The following is a 16,011-nucleotide window of genomic DNA, read 5'->3' as shown; positions in this document are numbered from 1 at the left end:
ATATTCCCCTGTCATAATAATATCTACGTATATTTTACAATCTATAAAAATGATTAGATACAGAATAACTATTATTTTTGCTTTAGACATAAAATCACACTTGATTAGATTGCAGGGTTTTTTAAGCAAAGCTTACATATAATTAAGGTAGCCATTTTTCTCTAATTTAGGCGTTTCAAAAATATCCCATTAATTTCAAACTTTGTATGTAAACCATTTAGGTATTATTTAGGAAGTGTAGCTTTACCAGAAAGTTCGTACAAAAATAAATATTCTGTTACTAAAACTCTACAAGAGTAATTGTTCGTTTGTCCTTCCTTTTGATTGTACAGCTTCGCTTTTATGGATGTTGTCATCCTTCTAGATTTATTAAATTTTAAGTTTCGCTACAATGTATAACATGCTAATAAAAGTCTCAGAATATTTATTAACAACAAAAAGATGATGTTTTTATACCACCAGGTGAAATATCACTTTCGCATATTGTAATGGTCATTTATCGCACTAAATTATAGACAGCTTTCCGCGGATATAGAATGTACAATTATAAGATTAAAACCAGTTTTTTTAGCCCCGAGGTGCCGAAGAGAGTGAGAAAGAGAGAGAGAGAGGAGCAATGGGCTGTTTATTACAATAGTTATCAAAGTTGGTGTAACAAATTTGGGGACATTAGCTAATTTGGATTGCTTGGCTTATTAAGTTGTGAAAACGTTTTAATTATCTACGAAAGGGGCAATTTTGTTTATCATTATTGGGGATGTGCATCAATTTATCGTCTATTGTCATATCCTTTTAGATCCCTGGCTATTTGGACACTATAGCGGAAACTAAAGCACACTTTTCTGCTAATCCTACGATGAACTGAAATTTAATTTCCGAATGTGTACACCGTTTCCTTGGTGTTTCCTCATCCTATCTCAATATTTACTACTAGCTAAAAAACTTCTAAAAAATCTAAATTTGAATGTATAAAAGATTTATACATTATACATTCAAAACTTTAATTTTTCAAATTTAGATTTTTTTTGGAAATTTGAAGCTTTTTTAAGCTCGTAGTAAATATTGAGAAAGGATAAGGAAACACCGAGGAAACTGAGTACACATTCGGAAATTAAATTTCAGTTCAACAATCCTACATATTACATTTTATAAAGACCTAGAAGACCGAAAATGTACGCCAGTTTTAAAAGTACAAAGTATAATAATCACAAAAATGCTGGATTAGAATCGATTCTCAGCCACTACTGAATAATATTGTATAACATTGTATTTCATAAAATTTTCCACAAATATTAAAATTAAAAGATTAATTCAATTTTTGTCAGCCCGGGCCTTTAACGCTTTGGGTCTAACAAAAATGTTTTAATTTTATATTTTTTTTTACTTTTATATATGCAAAAAATTGTGTATAATACCTAGAGATAAATAATACAACATGTATTGTACAACATCAAACCTGAAGTAGTCCAGCATCCATATTACAGCTACGCAGATAGAGAAATGACAATAGGCTGTTTATTACACAAAATTTTATATTAACGTTTTCTTATTCGTGAACCCAGTAAAAGTGTCGAACTATTACGTCAGAAAAAATTAGCAATTAACCAATGAGAGACCGCTATATATTTTTTTTTACGTCATAGTTCGACACTTTTACGAGGTTCCCAAATAGCAAAAAACAATTTGATAGCAGACGAAAAGGGTAATTGGAAAAAGGATATAGGTATATACTATAGATCTATTATGCATTCTATTATTAAAAGTAGTACGTTATTTTGATTTAAGCTTTAGATTCTGATAACTTCAGATTGTTTGAGTTATTCCTTATCGGGAAGCTTCACATTGATCCTGAGATGGTTTTAGGCTATTTTATGTAGAAAGCCTACGCCATTTTTTTAAACTAAGCTTCTATTCGAGCTAGAGGGATGAATTTGTCCCAATACTTAATGAAGAATTTTCGACTATAAGTTTGTCGTAGTATTATTTTTGCTTCCTTTACCCTTGTATTTAACAACCTTTGTTGTTAGGACCTTTTAACTTAAAAACTTAATTTTCTTATTTTTGAAGCTTAAAGAAGATTTTTTTGTAGAAATTGTTTATTTTACCGAAGGAGAAACGGCGATTATTTTTCAACGCCCACTCCATCTCCCCAACCTTTAACTAATTATATAAAGTAGTAAGTTTTTTTTTGTCTGAACCGATTGAGTTCTCCTTTTTAAGGAAACATAATTTAGGTTCCAGGCTGGTTTTAGGCTATTATTCTCCCCCCTTCCTACCCATTTGAATAAAGAACATTTGGTTGATAAAGGCGCAGCCGCTAGTTAGTTTGTATTTACATTAAGGGTGTTTATTATGATATACAATGACATTGATATGTCTTCATATTTGGCATAAATAGACAGACATAGACATAAAAGAGATGGTTTGGTCCAAAGGTATCCAAAACAAAGGGTCGGCAGCCGAAGCCTACTTTTTCTGTAAGCCACGCGGCTGACTCAGGCTGAGGCTTTGAGTGTCTGAATAGATATATAAGATCGTTATTTTAGCCCGCTACAAGTTTCACTTTATTAGAGTACATGATAGTCTAGTGAAAGATTCAAGTTTAAATTAATTCATTATTAAAAAGCTATGTTTAAAAATATGGAAAATCTTTTTATAAGATTATACCTTATCATAACAAGAATCTTCATGTCAGTTTTAATATTGCAAGTACGATCTAAATACTCTTAAATATTATACATTTATCCGTTACAGTATAACTTTAACAGTACATGAAAATTCGTTACAACATCCATGTAGTAATATATCGATTTCAGGGATTTATACCAGATGTTGAAAATCTTTGCTTTCTTTAAAAAAAACTAGCGGTTTCGCCCATAGCCACTAGTGACTTTTCCCCAAGAGGTAATTAAAAAAAAAATAAATAAAAAAAGTACTACTTACTGCATGGTGCTGCCAATAGTTTTATGTGAACTAACTTCCCCGTAAACAAAAAAATGGGGTGGATTATTTTGTTTTTTGGGGGGTTGGGAGAGTTTCACCCCCAAGAAAATAGCTTAAAATCACCCCATGACCAATCCGATCGGTTCAGTAGTTACTGAGAACTTAAGTGACGGACAGACAGACGGACCACATCGAGCTACTTTGTATTATAGATAATGAAAACTGTACTTTGTATAAAATATTAGCAATGAAAAAGTATATCTCTTATTAACAAAAGAAATAGCTAGATATTTTTTAACCAGGGAGGGAAGGACATTAACAGGGATTTAAAGGGATAAGACATTTGCCAAAAATTTACGTACAACCCTAATGATGATACGCAATAATAGCCCTTCTGTAGTTTACAAATAGTGGTTGAAACGATTGAACACTCAACTAAATGAATCATCCTATCAAAATTAAATTTAAGTCCCCAAAGTTTTTGAAGATGCCCATTGTCCATGGGAGGGAGGGGACATTGAGCTTTTTATTACACTAGTCCCCAAAGTTTTTCTATATCATTTTCTTATTCGTTGGCTTAACAAATTTGGTTAATAAATACATCATTGTTTAGCTTGCTACAATGTTTGTTTATCCAATAGGATGGGAAGGGATAGTTAAAGGTTTCGCTATTTTAGCCAGCTGTGAATATTACTCCTATTACATAAAAATCTGGTGCAACATCCACGTTATAATATATCAATTCTTGTAAGAAAAAGAGTTAAATAAACAACAGTTATTAAGATTGAAGACATGAAATGATGTTATAAATTATTTGTAAATATTTAAACATGAGGTGTTCTTATAAAACAGTTGATAATAAACCAGCATATCTATACAAAAATAGATTTTTTACTACTTGGATCTTAAACCAGATTATTATGTAAAATTTTACTTGTAGCTGGCTAAAATAACGATTTTCCACTTCCATCCCCCTCTTTACCCAATCACTTTCCATTCTACTGGATGAACAAACTGACCAATAAATAAGTCCTATGTAGCAACTTATACTAATGACAATTTCAATATAATAACCATGTATATTGAGCAACTTATACAACAAAACCAACTTTGAAGCCACCTCTTTTTAAAAATGAAGCTACTCTATTATTTACTATGTCTGTCAGTCTGTAGGTCATGCTAAAACGATTTTTATTCAATAATATCAAAGCGTTTTTAAAAAGACATATTTAATTTGTTTTGTAAAAACTCGAATTAAATATTCAAAGTTCCAATTGTCACGGGTGAATAGAAACAATATTTACATGACCAATACAGAGCATTGAACAATTGTTACAGGTGAATAGAAACAATATTTACATGACCAATACAGAGCATTGAACAATTGTTACGGGTTAATAGAAACAATATTTACATGACCAATACATAGCATTGAACAATTGTTACAGGTGAATAGAAACAGTATTTACATGACCAATACAGAGCATTGAACAATTGTTACAGGTGAATAGAAGCAATATTTATATGACCAATACAGAGCATTGAACAATTGTTACTGGTGAATAGAAGCAATATTTACATGACCAATACAGAGCATTGAACAATTGATACAGGTGAATAGAAGCAATATTTACATGACCAATACAGAGCATTGAACAATTGTTACAGGTTAATAGAAACAATATTTACATGACAAATACAGAGCATTGAACAATTGTTACAGGTGAATAGAAACAATATTTACATGACCAATACAGAGCATTGAACAATTGTTACAGGTGAATAGAAGCAATATTTACATGACCAATACAGAGCATTGAACAATTGTTACTGGTGAATAGAAGCAATATTTACATGACCAATACAGAGCATTGAACAATTGATACAGGTGAATAGAAGCAATATTTACATGACCAATATAGAGCATTGAACAATTGTTACAGGTGAATAGAAGCAATATTTACATGACCAATACAGAGCATTGAACAATTGTTACAGGTGAATAGAAGCAATATTTACATGACCAATACAGAGCATTGAACAATTGTTACAGGTGAATAGATTCAATATTTACATGACCAATACAGAGCATTGAACAATTGTTACAGGTGAATAGAAACAAAATTAACATGACCAATACAGAGCATTGAACAATTGTTACAGGTGAATAGATTTAATATTTACATGACCAATACAGAGCATTGAACAATTGTTACAGGTGAATAGAAACAATATTTACATGACCAATACAGAGCATTGAACAATTATTACAGGTGAATAGAAACAATATTTACATGACCAATACAGAGCATTGAACAATTGTTACAGGTAAATAGAAACAATATTTACATGACCAATACAGAGCATTGAACAATTGTTACGGGTGAATAGAAACAATATTTACATGACCAATACAGAGTGTAGTGGGTCTTACTTGAGATACTTGTAAAATAAGCAGAATGACATTTTCGTGATCCTAAACGAGTGGACAGATTTTTATGAAATTAGTAGCATTTTAACGCATTTATTTTTCTCTTTTGATTTTACTTTTATTTGAATTTTTAAGCCCACAAATGACGGATCTCGAGTTGAATTATGAAACATTTGTACTTTTTATATTCTGTTAAAATCTTATGATATCATCATATGAGCCCATATTTTTCCAAGAAATCAATATACATATTCTGCTGCGCATTAATATGTATATCTGACCTTTTTATAATCTACGCGTGTAGGTTTTAGGCGATATTTAACTTATGTACTTTTATAGAGAAAGGCTCCAGTTATCCAGGGATTTGGCATCCTCAATGCATCACGGAGATTTTCCCGGCACAACTGAACGTGACTAAACGGGAAACTCAACATACACTCCGGCCTGCTGATATATCCTGTGCAGACCTACGTGTATCCCTAGCCATCCCTGTATGATCAGAAACGCCCCCTCAATACTCTCTGTAATTTTCCTATATGTATAATGTTATAATATGTATTCATTAATTTGTGTAAACTATACGTGTCTATTGAAAATACATCAGTTCCGCACAAACAGTTGTTAGTAGAGTATCAACTCCAATTTTTATGCAGCTATCTCTAGCTGCCATTAATTATCCAGAAACTTACAAATCCCCTGTGGGTACTTGCGTATAGTTTTGTTCTTTAACTTATCGGAGACGTACAACCGAAGGGAACGAGTCGCTTCGCTCTTGAATCGTTTCAGCCACAACGTTACCAACTCAACGTGTAGTGCCGCCACACCGCTCGAGGCGGGCTATATTGGTTTTTAAAAAAGATAGTAAGAACGTCCGATCCGGTACAGTCAAACTGGTGTCAGCTGTGTTTGGATTAACTATAGTGCTCAACAGGAGATTTACGTGGAAATTACCCCGAGGAACTACGGTAATTTCGGATGATCGTGTGCAACCAGACAGTTTTATGAGAACTGAGGCCAGAAAGGACGAAGATCACTGTGTTTGGAGACCAGTGTGGGACCATTCTGACGTTTGGAGCACCAACTTGGTAAAGTTTTCTTTAAATTTTGAAGAACTTTCGTTAAGTTTCAACAATGGCGCAAGCTGCCGACCTAGAACAGTTGAATTTGAATCGTGCCATTCAAGAGGCTCAAGCAGAAGGAGCGCCGAATGAGCAGGCTCAGCTCATTGCGCTAGGCAACACTTGGTTGGAGAACCAGCGCAGGAAGCTTAACAAGCAGAATTTCCCTCGGTTTTGCAACCGTGCAGGAGAAGATTGGGATGGCCACAAGACGAAGATGGCCAATGCGTTTAGAATTGCCCGTCATCACCCATCAGATCAAGAAGGCAGGAAAGGCCAATACATCATGAGTCTCGACGGAGAAGCGTTCCAGATGGCCAGAGAAGTCGCCGACAACCAAGATTCGCTCAGCTATAAACAAGTGATGGAGAGGCTGGATGCTATATTCTTAGCACCTTCAGATTCAGACATCAACAAGGACGCGTATAAGCAGTTGTCGCAAGGCAAGAACGAGATTCCGCAGACTTACCTTGCTAAGAAAGAGCAGATGTGGTTGAAAGCCTATTCCCCAGACAACCGCGACCCAGGTCAATTCCAGAAAGAGGTAACCCTTGGTCTACGCCATCGAGAGGTACGGAAAAGAGTTTTCTGTCAGCTACCTAGTATTACCAGCATGGGTGTCCTATGGAATGTTATTATGAACGAGATTGCCACACAGCGCCAACTTATTCACCATGGAGATGCTGAGGACACCTCCATGGATGGCCTCGCCACGTCCAACCGTGTCATCTATCGCAACGACGGCACCGAGGATATGGAGGTCAACGCTGTCGGAGATGGAAACAGTAGCGTCAAGTGCTATAACTGTAACCAGAATGGCCATTACTCGCGTAATTGTCCTAAGAAGAAACAGCAAACGAGTAAAGGTACGGGCGGTGCCACCAAAGACAAGCCGAAAGGCAACTGTCGGCGGTGTGGCACGCCTGGCCATTGGCAGAAGACGTGTACTATTCCTTAGGACCGGCTGGCGAACGTGCGCAAGAGGAACCAGGAGAAGAACGCTAGCGGCCATGGACGCGGCCGGCAGCAGCAAGACCGTGCCCGCCACGCCGTACGAGAGATGCGTGCCAACGAACCTGGAGACAATGACAGCGGCGTAGGAGATGATGACCAGGCGCAGTTCTATGGAGATGTCAACTGTCTGGAAGCAGTTGGCCACCGAAGCAAGACTTCAAAAAATGTGAGGGAGGGCTCCCGTCGGTAGGTCGGAGTCCCTCAGCAGCTGTAGACCCTACCACCCTCAACCAGATGCAAGGACGACGAGGCGCCCGGGCCATGGTCAAGATCAGCCTGCGTGCAAATGGACCGACTGTGCGGACCTATGGTCTCATCGATACCGGTAATAAATTGCACGAAGGAGTCGCCGTAAATGAGGAGTTAGCCCGGAAGCTACAGTTGCCGATCGTTCCTTGCGATTTAACAGTGGGAACAGCGGCGAATGGCGGAGATATGGACGTCACCGGCCGCGTTTACAACATCAGTGTCATCTTGGGAGATGACTGTCCTAGCTACATTCGAGAGGCCCTGGTTATACCTGAGCTTCGCACCCCCATCAATCTTGGGTGCAAGTGGGTCGAGGAGATTCGTGGAGTTCTAGATTATTCATCACCAGCGCAGGCGGCGTTAGTCGTGAAGCAGACGAGAGTCCCGCTTGTGCAGTCCATCGACTCCGAGGCTCCAAGTGCCTCAGAAGACGAAGAGCGGTCTGGAAAACCGCCGGGGGAGCACTCGCCCCCCAACCCTCAGATAAGTGTTTCATTACGAGCCTTAGAGGAATTGAATGCAGAAATAAGTAGCTATAGTAGTGCCTTAAATGTTTGTAAACCCACTATTAAAGAATTATGTAAAGCAGAAGATAATTTTGCGAATGGTAATGTGCACCATTCACGTGAGTTTTTAGCACTTAAACCGGATTCCGTCGAATCATATGTTGCGCAACTTTCTTTTAAGCACAAAGCAAAAGCAGATTTTGAGCGCAAAAACGTTTGGACACGTAATGTCAAGGGACCGCTTCGTAATTCCCAAGGGCCGGCCGTTCGTTTGAAAACCGTCGCAGTAGGTAAGCGGCCGCGTCCTGTCCGTTTGTCCGTCCAAGCGACTAGGATTCTCGCACCAGAATCAGTGTCTGTCGTGAATTTTCTTCCTAGTCGAGAACTCCGACCGCAAATGACTGTCATGGTAGAAGAGACCGTTTTAGATGATAGTCCAGTGCGTGTGTTGGAAGGAGTATACAGAGCCCAGCAGAATGGGATTGTCCGCATACCTGTTGTGAATTTACAGGAGCAGCCGTGTGTCGCATCGGCCGGGTGCGTGTTCACCGCCGAGATTTGTGAGGACAGTAGTATGGTGATCAACACCGACAGCTTGGTGTTGAGAGAGCCCCACGAGTATATACAGTCAATGTCCGAGATCAACGCAAGCGACCCCAGCAAGCCCATGACGAAGGAGCAGATGGAGAACCCCACGTTCAAGGAAGTGTGGGAGGACCTGGAGATGGAGGACAACGAGCTACTGAACGAGCACCCCGACGTCAAGAAGCAAGTCAAGGAGCTTATTTACGAGTACAGAGACATATTCAGTTGAGAGGCCCCTGGGCACACAGACCTGGTAACAATGAAGTTGAAACTCAAGCCAGGGACGGAGCCCATTCGGCAGAGATACAGGGAGTTGAACCCCAAGATGTTGAAGGACCTGGAGGCGCAGATGGCCGACTGGCTCAACCAAGGAGTGATTGAGCCGAGTTTGTCACCATGGGCGAGCCCCCTTGTTCCTGTGCGCAAGAAAGATGGAAAGATCAGGTGGGCAGTGGACTTCCGCAGGTTAAATAGCTGTCTTGAGCAAGACAGCTATCCGCTGCCGAGGATACAGACTTTATTGGACCGCGCAGGAGGACATCGTGTGTACTCTACGTTAGATGCCACAGCCGCCTACTTCAACATCTCCATCGATCCAGCATCCAGGGAGCTGACGGCTTTTGCCACGCCAACGGGTTTGTGGCAATTCCGCCGCATGCCCTTCGGCATCAGCACAGCACCAGCGGTTTACAGCAGATTCATCAGCACCGCCATGAACCCGCTGGGGAGCGAGGTAGCGCAATGCTACCTCGACGATGTAATATCGTATAACCTGAGAGTTGCTGATCACGTACCACAGATGCGACAGGTTTTTGAGGCCCACCGCAAGGCTGGAATCAAGCTGAAGGCAAAGAAGAGCAAGTTGTTCCAGAAGAAGATACAGTACCTTGGCCACATGCTGAGTCATGAAGGTATTGGTATGGTGCCTGAGTATGTGGAGCGTATCAAGAACTGGCCGCCGCCAGCGACAGTCGCCGAACTGAATAGTGTTCTCGGTTTTTACGGGTACTACAGGACCTTCATACCTGAGTACGCCGACTTGACGTGTGAGATGAATGCACAGAAGAAAGCCACGAAGCTAGAGTGGACCCCAGGGATGGACGAGCAGTTCCAGCAGTTAAAGGACAAGTTCCAGAACGCACCCATCCGCGCTGTGCCTGATTTTGAAGCGGATACCCCGTTCCAACTGACCACCGACTATTCAGGAAGAGCCGTTAGTGCGATATTGAGTCAGGTTCAGAATGGCGCCGAAAGGTTGATCGCCGCCATGGGACGCAAGACGACTGGCGCGGAGCAGAGATATCCCTCATGGAAAGGGGAAGCCTCCGCAGTTATTTATGGCATCAGAAAATTTCGGACGATCCTGAGCTTCAAGCCGTTCCAAATAAATACGGATAACAGCGCCCTCAAGCAGTTGAAGTCACTGAAGAAGAACACTGGCATGATGGCCAGGTGGACAGAGGAGCTGGCTGGTTATGAATTCCGTGTGGTTCATCGGCCGGGGAGACTCAACACCAACGCCGACGCGTTAAGCCGGCGCACCGATGCTGATATGCCAGACCCGACAGCCGAGGAAGAGGCTGAGCAAGAGGAGTATGTCGGAGCTGTAGAAGACGAGCCTGCCGACGAGCTTCCCGACAACAAAGAACGGTATAGAGACCGAGTATACAAGCATCAGTTAGACGACCCTATTTTAGAGAAGGTTCGTAGATGGATTGGCGTCGACCGGCGTGCACCAGACAAGGCAACTCTGCGTGGAGAGAGTAGGGACGTGCACCGGCTGGCCGAGATTTTTGACACTTTGAGGATCGCAGAAGATGGAGTTATTGAGCAGGAGATACAGACCTTCACAGGGAAACGACGCAGGATAATGGTTCCTTTGTCCCTGAGAGAAGAGGTGTTCAATCACTGCCACAGAACCACCACTGGAGCGCACTTTGGCATGCACTCCACGATATCAAAGTTTTTGAGGAATTTCTACTATGTGGGACATCAAGCAGACATCCGCCTGAGGATCGCCGTCTGTCATGACTGCGTCCAGAAGAACATCAAGGCCAACATCAAGATAGGAGCGCATATGCCCATTCAAAACGGGTATCCTCTGCAGACAATCTACATGGATGTGGTAGGCAAGTTCGACACAACCCCAGAAGGATACAATTTTATCCTGACGCTACAGGACGGATGGTCGCGCTTTGTTCAAGCGTACCCCTTGAAACAGAAGACCGCTGACGAGGTCGCCACGACGATAATGGACAAGTTCATTTGTACCTTCGGATGCCCGCAGGCATTCCACAGCGACCAGGGGAAAGAGTTCTGCAACACCATCATGAAGAAACTCTTGCAGAAGCTCGGTGTCAAGCACGAGCTAGGCCCCGTGGCGAACCCCCAGAGCAACCTCATAGAAAGGTGGCACCGGACCATGGAAGAGACGCTGAGAACCGTGATCCAAGGACGGGAGACTCTATGGCCAGAGTATCTACCTGGAGTTGTCCTGGCTTACAACACAAGGATCCACAGCAGCACCGGCGTGACCCCCTTTCTCGCCTTCCAGGGTAGAGAAGCTACTCTACCGGCGGATTTGATTTTGCGGTTACCAAACCCCGACGATGCCAAGGATATTCCCACAGCCGTGAGAAATTTGTTGGACAGATACACGACCATGTATGAAGCCATGGCGAAGAGTCAAGCAAGCACCATTCGAAGAAATGCTTTGCAGTACCACAGCAATCGCGAATTTAGAGTAGGCGATAAAGTTTTTTATTTGGCACCCAACCATGGTAAAGTGAAGAAGAAGATGACCAAACATTGGAGTGGACCATACTTGATTACCGAGAAGTGTGCCGATGTTTTATATAAAATTCAGACAATACCAGCGGGAGAAAAGGAGGACTTGGTTGTACATGTTGGTCGGTTAAAACCATATTACCCCCCAGCAATGACAGACGGAGACCCAACTTCTCCCCCAGAACCATTTGAAGAAGACGGAGATGAGGCAGGGGAGCAAATTCCCTTGAATCCAGAAAAGCAGGCGAAGCCGCCTAATCCAAGAGTTGATTTCTCAAATGGGGATGACAGCGATGAAGAGGGAGGACCCCCCAATAGACCGGGAGGAGCACCACCACCACCGCCCAACATTGACCCCCTCAACCTTCCCCTACCGGACACACCACCGCCCAGATCACCAACGATGCAGCGCACACCGCGCAGAGAGCAGAGTGAGAAGAGAGGGAGGGAGAGAGATCAATCTTGCGAACCGTCCGGTTCGGGCATCCAACGGAGAGATGCCAAGCGAACCCCCGATAGAGAGAGAAGCCCGAGAAGGAGCTCGCCCCCACAAACACCGCGCCGAGATAGAGAGCGCGAGCGAGCTACATACACATACCCTTCCGCACCCCGGGTAGAGAAGCGCGCTCTGAGCGACAATGAGGAGCCGTACACGGACTCACCCGAAAAAGGGGAGAGGGCTAAATCCGGAGGAAAGAAACAGAGGAGTGGAACACTTTGGCAACAGCAAGTGGAGGAGAGCAAAGAGGTGCTAGACAGCTCGGACGAGGATATGGACCCGCCTGCAGTGGCGACACTTGCGCGGACAATCAGAATCCCCGTCAAACGCGGAGCAAAGCTGCCACACAAGGGTACGAGAGAAAGTGCGGGCCATGACATATACTGCCCCGCCCACACAATCCTTCCCCCTGGACAGCAGACTTGCGTCCCTCTCAAGCTACACACCCGTGTACCCCCCGGATATTTTCTTAAGTTGTTCGGCCGTTCAAGCATAGAACGGGAAGGAGTAATTCTACTGGCAGGATTAGTGGACAGCGACTACACCGGCGAGATACAAGCAGTCTTTTGGAACTTGAGTACCGAAGCAGTGGAGTTCAACAAGAATCAACGAGTGTGTCAAGCGGTGATCCTAGAGACTCGCGAGGTGGAATTTTATCATGTCGATAATCTTCCTACCACTGATCGCGGTGCTAACGGCTTCGGTAGCACCAACTAGTGAGGCTTACTCACTAGACATTATAGATTGCACAAACCCTTCTACCATCAAGAAGTTTAACAAGGAAACAATATGCAGAGCAGAGGAACCTACAGAGGAAGTTCCAGTGAAGGAGCGCTACACAATTCTACAGAGGCCAACCCTGACTAAGGTATATGGATACTCCTGCGAAGTGAGGGTATCCCTATACCATTTTAAGTGTGGAGTTTGGGGCCACCTCAAGTTGCAGCAGGTACCCCAAACTATGAGGCACGAGGAGATTACTGCAGAAAATTGCCGCCGCATGTCACTGGTTCAGGAATATCAAATTTCTGGCTACGGTGACCCAATCAAGGTAAAACTTAACCGCCCGACCTACGTTTCGGCAACCCTAGCCGGATCACTGAAGATGGAAGATGACAAGATCACCTGCATTGGGCAGACCATCCGCATGGGCGACACCATCCACTACAACACCCTGAAGTTAGCTGAGTACCAGATTCTACTTAAAGAAGAAACCTTCCTGGTTAGCAACAACAAAGTAGAGAGTGAGACTGACCATTTATCTCTACCATGTCCATATCATAAAGGGGAGTGCATCACTGGCGCCGCGACATTCGTCTGGAATATCAACGACAGTTCCTGCACTCTACAGATGGTCAACACCATCAACCCCCTCACCACCATGGACACCTACTTAGTGGACCACCAGCAGCAAGTTTTACTCAACACTACAGGTGCAATGAAGCTAATGCATTGCCCCTTTAATGTCCTCACCACGGACCACGACGGGATCTACCTGGGCAAGACCAGCGACCTCAGCAGACTCGCCACCATCGACCCCGGACAGATAGATGTGAACCTTCAAGCTGCAGTACATTTGAATTATTTAGCCTACAGTATGCGCCAAACCTTCAGCCAATTAGATGTAACACTACGGAAGACCATATGCGAGACCCATTACCATGGAAAGTCAGACCAACCAGTACTTTTACATGAGCAGACTTACGGACTCTTGAAGGGAGACCTGTTGATGACCTTCCAGTGCACCACGAGGACTCAGAAGATCAAGGACGACGTCAACTGCTATCAAGATATACCTTTGGATCCTGATGGCTATGCAGATGCTGCAACTAAACATTATAAGTTGCATTCTACAAGGGTAACGTGTTCTGCGACTTTCCCCTTAACTGTCAAGTCTAAGGAAGGCTGGGTTCAGCTGACCCCCGCCATCATCAAGACCCAGGCCCCCATGGAGATGACCATCGACACCCCTCTAGTTAACTGGACGGATTACAGCCATGGAGGAATCTACACGGAAAGAGAGAGAGCTGAATGGTTACACACCCTCACCTTCCCCTCCTACACCGAGGCAAGCCTGAAGGAGATCACCTACGGACTCTGCATCGGAGACGGAAATTGTAACCAACTTTCTACCAACAACCTACCCCTGTACACCCTTGATAATCTAGTGCCTGACATGGAACGAGAAATCGACTTGTGGAGCAGCGTCAAGAGCTGGCTCCATGAATACGGCGATCTAATGGCATTCGCATGCCTGGTCATCCTAGGGCTAAAATTTATTACTGATCTGATATGTATCATCCTCACATTTCTACGTGTAGGACCTGGAGCCGCCATCGCCCTAGTTGCCCACCTTTATCTTTATAACAAGCATTCCTACCAGAAGCTTATGAGAAAGAAGAAGGCCGTTACCAGAACTGAGAGGCGTGAACCTACGACATCAGCAGAGACAACGTTGCTATTACCAACGACATCAACCCCGAAGATACAGATGACAGAGATACAGCCCATCATTTTGGATCCTGCATCCTTGCCATCATACAACACTGCGACTAAATCATCTAGGATATCAACCTTAATACCATGACAGAATAATAGGTATAATTGGCCGGCTAGTCTGTTGTCTTTGCCAATTTGAGCGTTATGTTATCTGGCACGTCTGTCTTTCCAGATAAAAAGGGGAGAAAATGTAGTGGGTCTTACTTGAGATACTTGTAAAATAAGCAGAATGACATTTTCGTGATCCTAAACGAGTGGACAGATTTTTATGAAATTAGTAGCATTTTAAAGCATTTATTTTTCTCTTTTGATTTTACTTTTATTTGAATTTTTAAGCCCACAAATGACGGATCTCGAGTTGAATTATGAAACATTTGTACTTTTTATATTCTGTTAAAATCTTATGATATCATCATATGAGCCCATATTTTTCCAAGAAATCAATATACATATTCTGCTGCGCATTAATATGTATATCTGACCTTTTTATAATCTACGCGTGTAGGTTTTAGGCGATATTTAACTTATGTACTTTTATAGAGAAAGGCTCCAGTTATCCAGGGATTTGGCATCCTCAATGCATCACGGAGATTTCCCCGGCACAACTGAACGTGACTAAACGGGAAACTCAACATACACTCCGGCCTGCTGATATATCCTGTGCAGACCTACGCACACCCCTCCTTAACCGAACTTTAGATTAAAAAAATTTCCCAAACATTCGGACAATTGGGCGTTCAAATAGGACCTAGTGGTAGTTAGAATCAGTTGAGAACAAAATCCCAGCCGTTCCTTCTTGCCAGATATCGCCATTTTTTGTAAAATTGCACTAAATATCCAAATACAAACTTAAATCTTCTTTAAATTTTTAGTATAATTTTAGTGAGACAGTCCCAAAACAGAGTATATTTGCTCCTGTGGCCAAACTGACTGCCTGGTGTCCTTTACAGAGAGTGCCTTTATGTGTTAACACAAGTAGGGATTCGAACCCATTCCCAAAACTAACTAATGTGGAATAGCTGTGTATTACAGCATTAGGTTAGTATTTTCACCACTAACAGATGGAAGGCAAGGCCAATCCTAACCAGAAACCCGATCATTCACCCACAGGCCCCAGTGAAGCACCTTGGAGGTCTACTTGTTTTCTGGGGTGTTGATCACCTGCACCTATGGATTGGGCAGGTTGAGACCCAGTGGTGCCCTCAGACTCCCATGAACCCTGCCATTTGGGCCAAGCTCAGAGTGATGTCACACACCTGGCTTGTGCCCTGTCCATGAGATGCTTCCCTGCCAATCACAGATCAGCACAGCCGCCATGGAAGAATAGCTGCAGGTGGTGGGCCGCATACCTTTGCTCAAGATACAAGTTAGCACTACCCT

At 42.8% G+C, this 16,011-nt stretch overlaps 1 protein-coding gene across 1 annotated transcript in view; it reads left to right on the top strand.

Moving 5' to 3' along the window:
• Window positions 1–16,011, top strand: part of LOC145332125 (kinesin-like protein KIF17) — a 54,746-nt gene that overhangs the window by 2,188 nt on the left and 36,547 nt on the right. The window lies entirely within an intron of this gene.

The sequence above is a fragment of the Acartia tonsa genome, chromosome 11 (assembly GCF_053477335.1).
Source record: "Acartia tonsa isolate MP-2025a chromosome 11, ASM5347733v1, whole genome shotgun sequence".
In the NCBI taxonomy this organism is placed as follows: domain Eukaryota; kingdom Metazoa; phylum Arthropoda; class Copepoda; order Calanoida; family Acartiidae; genus Acartia; species Acartia tonsa.
Note: the sequence above shows the minus strand (reverse complement) of the source record. Positions and strands in the feature narration are given on the sequence as shown.